Here is a 7,484-nt window from a genome sequence, read left to right on the forward strand (position 1 = left end):
CCCTCAGCGTCAGGTGTTACTCAGATATACATCCTATTTTCTAAGAAATGTTACAACATCTGGTTTTATGCACGAAGTCCAGATTTCATACCTTCGAATTTTTATTCAAGAACCTCCAGTCCACTTTTAAGATATTCCTTGTATTCCGCTGTAATAGCTTACTTCCAATAAATTTAAAGTAAAGACGCCAGTTATCTATGTACTTTGACAAATGCAAGAGAATAAGTAAGCTATTGTTTCAAGCTTTAGGTGTTTTTTTTTTTTTTTTTTTTTTTTTTTTTTTTTTTTTTTTTTTTTTTTTTTTTTTTCAAGAAAGTACCTAGATGCTAGGTAATTAATACTTATTTGACATTTATAGATACTCAAAACAGTTATCAATTTTATATAAGGAGGTACATCAAAGAGCTAAAACTATCGTGTGGTATCTGGTGATTTAAAAGAAAAATAAATTAGAAACATAAACTCACTCAGTTCAGCACCTGAATACAATATAATATTTACCATCAAATAAAGAAAACACTGAGTCGTATTGCCATAGCAAAAATGTACACATAATATTAGAAAAATGAAGTATTGGAGAGCAAACAATCTCGTACATTCAAATATTTACCCTTTTTCCATAGAGACACGATGAAAGAGTAGCATTATTTTTATTGCAATATATATATTCATAGTTATTGATGTCGACACTTCAACAGTGTCTCATAGGCCATCCAAAATAAGCAACATTTACAAAAATGCGTAATGTATTAGTGGCCAAAGTTCCCAGATAAAAATCAAACTCTGATGTTATAAAGTGAAAAAAACCGTTTCATAATATTTATTAAATGATATTAGAAATTAAAATTATAATTTTATCAATACACGGTTGAAACTTAGTTTCATGTAATAAATTGTCATCCTTGTTTGGTATCAAATTATAACTAAAAAAATATTTCATTCTGTGATATTAAGGTCAAATTATCTAACAACATTCAATAGATTAGTTTTGAATGAGAATAACCTAAATGAAATTAAATGAAGTTTAGTTTCAAAAAACAAAATACTATCTCATAGCAGCAGCTACCAAATCAAGTATTATACCTGACACAATAGTTTATTAAGGTATTTGATGTCAAAAGTTGAATCATACTTAATGATATATAAATAAAAAAGTTTAAAAAAAATCTACGTTACCTGCTTTATCCGTACATGAATGCTCTCCCCATATACAACTTCATATTTACCCTTTTACTAAACAAATATCACCATGTCCAGATAAAGGCAGTTGGTAACAATCCCACTAACGCATTTGCGAGGGACAGTCGATGAATCAGGGAAATATCTCTTTTTTCTAATTTAAACGACAGCGTTTGCACGTTGAATTATGTTTTTGAAGTTATATCGTAATGTGTTATTGACCTTTAATTTGAGCCAGTGATGGAGTTCCACTGACCATGAAATTGTAATTAGAGTATAAGCCTCCCAAACAATGCAATAATATCCTCCAGCTTAGTTTGGTCTCGTATCTACGTTGCTCATTTCCTATCTTTTAGTATTATTCCCATCATGTTTCTTTCCATGGCTCTTCGAGTTGTAATTATCTTATGTTATAAGGCTTTAATAAGGCTCCAAGTTTCTGACGCTTAAGTTGATACTTATAGGACCATTTGATTGAATGCTTTTCTTTTTAGAGAAAGTGACATTTTACTTTTCATAATCTCATTTTGTTTACCAAAAGATATCCATTCCGTGCTTACTCTTCTTTTAATTTCTGCCTTGTCATAAGTACGTATATATATATATATATATATATATATATATATATATATATATATATACATATATATATATATATATATATATATATATATATATATATATATATATATCAACAATCCCAAGAGATTCATCCATAAAAATTATTTGTTTTCTATCCATTACTATTGAATATGGTCTTAGTTTTACTCATTTTTATTTTGAGCCCTACATTTCTGCGTTCTCTATTCGTATGCTGTATCATCTTTTGCAATTCCTCAAAGATTCACTAAACAGAACGATGTCATCTGCAAATCTTAAGTTGTTAATTTTTTTTCCATTGATATTAATTCCTGAATTTTCTCCAATCTAAATCTTGAACAAACTTCTTTTATGAAAGCTATGAATAATTTAGATATCCTTGTCTAATTAGTTTATTGGCCTAGATTTTCTAAGTATCCTTATGTAATTTTAGGATTGCTGTACTTGTATAGATTTCTTCAAGTGTTCCAACATAAGATTCAATTATTCCTTGTCTTTGAAGGGCTTTCATTACTGCTGAAGTTTTGACAGAATCAAGAGCTTTCTCATAGACTATAAATGCAATACATCATCGTTTACTAAACTCTGTTCAATTTTCCATTACCTTGTTAATTACAAGTATATGGTCAGTTGGTGAATATCCATATCTAAAGCTTGCCTACTCTCTTGGTTGATTAAAATCTAGCTGTCTTTCTATTCGTCTTATGAAATTTGTAAATACTTTATATATTATTAAGAGTAAACGTATTGAGCGGTGATTCTTCAGATCTTTTGGGTCTCCTTTTTTGTGAAAAATCTTCTTGAAATATTTAATTTCAAACAACCTTGATTTTCAAATTCGTCTAAGCAACATGCGCTCTATTTTGATGGGCCAAGCATGATGGACATCTCAAACCTGGAGCCTCCTTGAGAACTTGGATAATTCCAATTTTGAAATGAAAGCTACTTGTACCTGATCTTCATCTCAGAAAAATAGCTGCTTACGAGAGGTACAAATACCCACACACATATTTATCTATTTATCTTTCTATATATATATATATATATATATATATATATATATATATATATATATATATATATATATATATATATATATATATATATATATATATATATATATATATATATATTTATATATGTATATATATGCATCTATATATAACATATATACACACACACACACACACACACACACATATATATATATATATATATATATATATATATATATATATATATATATATATATATATATATGTGTGTGTGTGTGTGTGTGTGTGTATGTGTGTGTGTGTTTATTTTGTGCATATATACATACATATTGTATATATATATATATATATATATATATATATATATATATATATATATATATATATATATATATATATATATATATATATATAATTATGTGCGTGTGTATGTGTGTATACATACACATACATATATATCCCTTATAACAGAAGATAGGATTAGTAGTTACCTTGGTAGGACAAAATCTATTAAAGTAACACTATTTACGTGATATTTCTTAATTTGAATTATCATTTCAAAATAATCATGATATATGAAGCTTCAACAAACTTAATTTTTCTCTTTGATGTGTTTCTGAATTATTGAGGAATACCAACTTGTTTGTGTTATTATGTGATAGAGAGAGAGAGAGAGAGAGAGAGAGAGAGAGAGAGAGAGAGAGAGAGAGAGAGAGAGAGAGAGAGAGAGAGAGAGAGAGAGAGATGCTTCGCTGTTATCAAGTCGTAGTTATTAAACGTGTAACCTTTCCTGAAGCTTCCTTATGACCTGAGAGGATTCCCCAGGGAACGTTGAACGATCAGAAATCGTCATCACTTGGGATAAAAGAACCTGACGCCCTGTGAGAAAGGTTGACCACCCCAAATCCTTTGGTTGCATCTTCTTCCCTTTCGGGATTTCCTTCAAGAAGCCCAAGATGGAAATTTCCTGCTTGGTAGAGTTCGATTGCTTAGTTCCTCTAATGCACAGTTTAGGATTTTCGTGGTTTGTATATATATATATATATATATATATATATATATATATATATATATATATATATATATATATATATATATATATATATATATATATATATATATATATATATATATTTATCATATGTCCGTCTATTATTTGAATTTATTTTTTTGGTATTTACCATTCAATATCATTTCAAATAAATGAATCAGGAAGATAATTGTGTTATATAATGAGCTAATTTTTCATATCACGGGGCATATTTTCCAATAGTTTATATAGATGGTGTAGTGGTATCGTCCTTGCCTTTGGATTACCAGACAGGGGTTTGAGTTCCACTCAAACTTCGTTACTTCTTTTGGTTTCTGCACCTCAACATTTTTGTGAGCTAAGGATGGGGCGTTTGGGGAGAGCCAATAAGTCTGTATACTGAGACATCAGCAGCCATTGCCTAGCCCTCCATTGTCCTAGCTTGGGTGGAGAGGGGTCTTGGGCGCTGATCATATTGATATAGTAAGTATCTAGGGTATTGTCCTGCTTGATAGGGCAATGACACTGTCCCTTGGCACTCTCATTCATGAGCGGGACTTGAATCCCTGTCACCAGACAAGGACGTTACCACTAGGCTGCCATACATTCCGGAGTTGTTTTGCACCCTAATGGGCATATTAGATTGCTCTAATTTGTCGAGTAGATTGGGTGACAATGAATTGCGTATTGTAAGTCACATACAATGCGTTCATTAAAAAACTAATGTTTGGAGCGACAACTTCCCACAAAGTGGTTTAACATGCATCCAAGATGTGATAAAATTGTAAAATATGCATAATTTTAATCGTATTACAATTATAGATAATTCTGAAATGAGAGGATTCAATTGTAAAATTGCTTATTGAATAATCGATTAGTAGAGTCGATCTTATTTATTTCATATGCGTTTGAGAAAGACTTGTTTTTAAAATCTTTAAAAATGTACAGAGCGTTTTTCGTACCCCTGTTTATATTTGTTCAAACTATTCTTATATTCAAAATAAGTAAAATAAAATTCTCGAACATCTAGGAAACCTATTGTCATTAGCCATGAAAACTTCTGCGTAAATCGGAGAGATAAGTTTGGAACAATCTGTATATAATTATTTCCATAACTCCAAAGTCCTTTTTATTCCAAGCTTTTTCATAGGAACTCTGAGGTTACTGCTTAGCTGAAAGGAATACCTGGCAACTTACGGAAAGTTGATAGTTCTTCTATTTCCGGTGGACTCTGAGGGGTTAGATACAGTATCCTTTTCACCTCTGGCGATGTGAACAGTGGAAGGACTTTATTTATTTACCCTTTTCTCTTCCAGCACCTGCATTTAGCCTCCCGCTAAAAGAAAGAAATTGATCAGGAAGACAGAGAGGAAGGGAACGAAATTTATTGACTCATTTAAATGAATAACTTACCAATTTGAACACGAATTAGAATATAAGCTTTGCCTTAATATCAAAATAATTAGTTTTTTACGAATTTAGGGTTTCATATTATATTTCAAAATAGCTAATTTGTTTCAAATGATTATGTGATCATTAATTTTGATTTGTTTAGATGTAAATGGATGTTCTTAGGAAACCTGGTCCTACAAAAAAAAAAAAAAAAAAAAAAAAAAAAAAAATTAGTTAGACTGTCCAGGAAATAACTCATATGCAAAATAATAGGTTTTGTTAATAATTGAGATAATGATGTCCGTGTCGCATATTTTAGATCAATAACTTTGAACTGTATAGTGAAGATGAGAGAACATACACAGAATGCAATCAAGAAAATTAAGTTTTCTTTATATGTTTATTATGAAATAGAACATATTATGCTGATAAATCTGATTAATGGACACAAGGGCAGTAATATTGATATTGAAATTTGCTCATAAAAGGATAAAGGATTTTTATGGAAAGTGGCACACTCATTTCATAAATGATGCTCCACAAGATAAGTTCTATATAATTTTTGAGCTTCACTGTGACCTCTGTAAAGTATGTAAAGAAAAAAAATCTTATTAGAGGAATATCAAGCACGTCCAGTATAACCTCTTGTTCTTGCAATAAAATAGCTCACAAAAAAAAAAAAAAAAAAAAAAAAAAATTTGGTGTTATTTTGCAACAGTCTATTTTCTCGAATGACGAGCAATAAGTAAAGAGGGACATCTCCCCAGTAAGATACCATTACTTTATTATCATATTCTGCTTTTTTTAACAGTTGTACAAGGTATCATGAAGAGAGAGAGAGAGAGAGAGAGAGAGAGAGAGAGAGAGAGAGAGAGAGAGAGAGAGAGAAGAGAGAGAGAGAGGAGAGAGAGAATATTTACTGACCTTTTGATTTTTAGTACCTTGTTTAGTATATAAAGCGAAAACATTTAGTGGAATATCATCATAAAATATAAGGCGATATATAATCTATTTATTCAAAAATATTAATGGCAATTCATCACCAATGATTTATTACTTTAATGTTATTAAACTACCTTTCATTTCACTGTAGAACACACCAAAACATCAGATGTTAAAATTTTGCTTGATATAGAATGAGCCACAAACGAAGGGTTTGGATAACAGCCACGTCATGTTGGTATCCCTGCGGATAAATTTTGCATATGACTCAAATACTCGACCAACGAAATGAGGCAGCCGTGTTGAACTGCCCGGAGTAACACTGTATCGAACACAGCATGTGAGACCCTAGGGTGTTAAGGGGTCTTTTGACTGGCCAGATAGTATTACATTGGGTCCTCTCTGGGTACGGTTCATTTTCGCCTTTCCCTATACATACACAACAAATAGTCTGGCCTATGCTTTACATTTCTCCTCTGTCCTCATACAACTGACAACACTAAGATTATTAAACAATTCTTCTTCGCCCAAGGGGTTACCTTTTATAGTTTATATAAGAGATATATGTTTCAATGCTGTTACTCCTGAAATATTATATTTTTCCTTGTTTCGTCTCATCACTGGGGTATTTTCCCTGTTGGGGCCACTGGCCTTATAGCATCTTGAATTTCCAACTAAGGTTGTAGTAGCTTAGCAAGTAATAATAATAATAATAATAATAATAATAATAATAATAATAATAATAATAATAATAATAATAATAATAATAATAATAATAATAATAAGTGTTGTAATCCTTTAATATTGCTATTATTGTTGATGAAATCATGCATCTCACATAAGTGTTTTATGGGGTTCACCTGTTATTGAGTAACTAACACACATGTCTACATATAAACCAGTAAATGCTTAGTGATACAGTTCGATGTATTATGTTCACTTTACCTCTGTAGATGTTTTTTTATAATAATAAACGTTACACAGTCAATCAGTTACAGTTTATCGGATATTAAAAGACGAACGTAAAGCAAAGGGAAATCAAGTCAAACTATCAGTTTAATAATAAGCCAATGGAAATTTTGGTTCCACTATTACAGAATGCATTCACAGTATAAGCTATAGTTATCCTTTTTAGAATTCTACGTCCTTCTCTCTGTGCGTATTCGTCAAAAATATTGAAGTAATTGATAATTAAAGCATCTACAATGCTAAAGGAGACACAGTGGATACATTTTTCTATTCCTGCTAATACTATAATATGCACACATATGATTAAAAACATTAACATCTCCTTTAGTAAAATTGTAAAAAGAACATTAGTATTTTCAAGCACAGTGGGTTTTATG

The sequence above is a fragment of the Palaemon carinicauda genome, chromosome 16 (genome assembly GCF_036898095.1).
Source record: "Palaemon carinicauda isolate YSFRI2023 chromosome 16, ASM3689809v2, whole genome shotgun sequence".
NCBI classification, from domain to species: domain Eukaryota; kingdom Metazoa; phylum Arthropoda; class Malacostraca; order Decapoda; family Palaemonidae; genus Palaemon; species Palaemon carinicauda.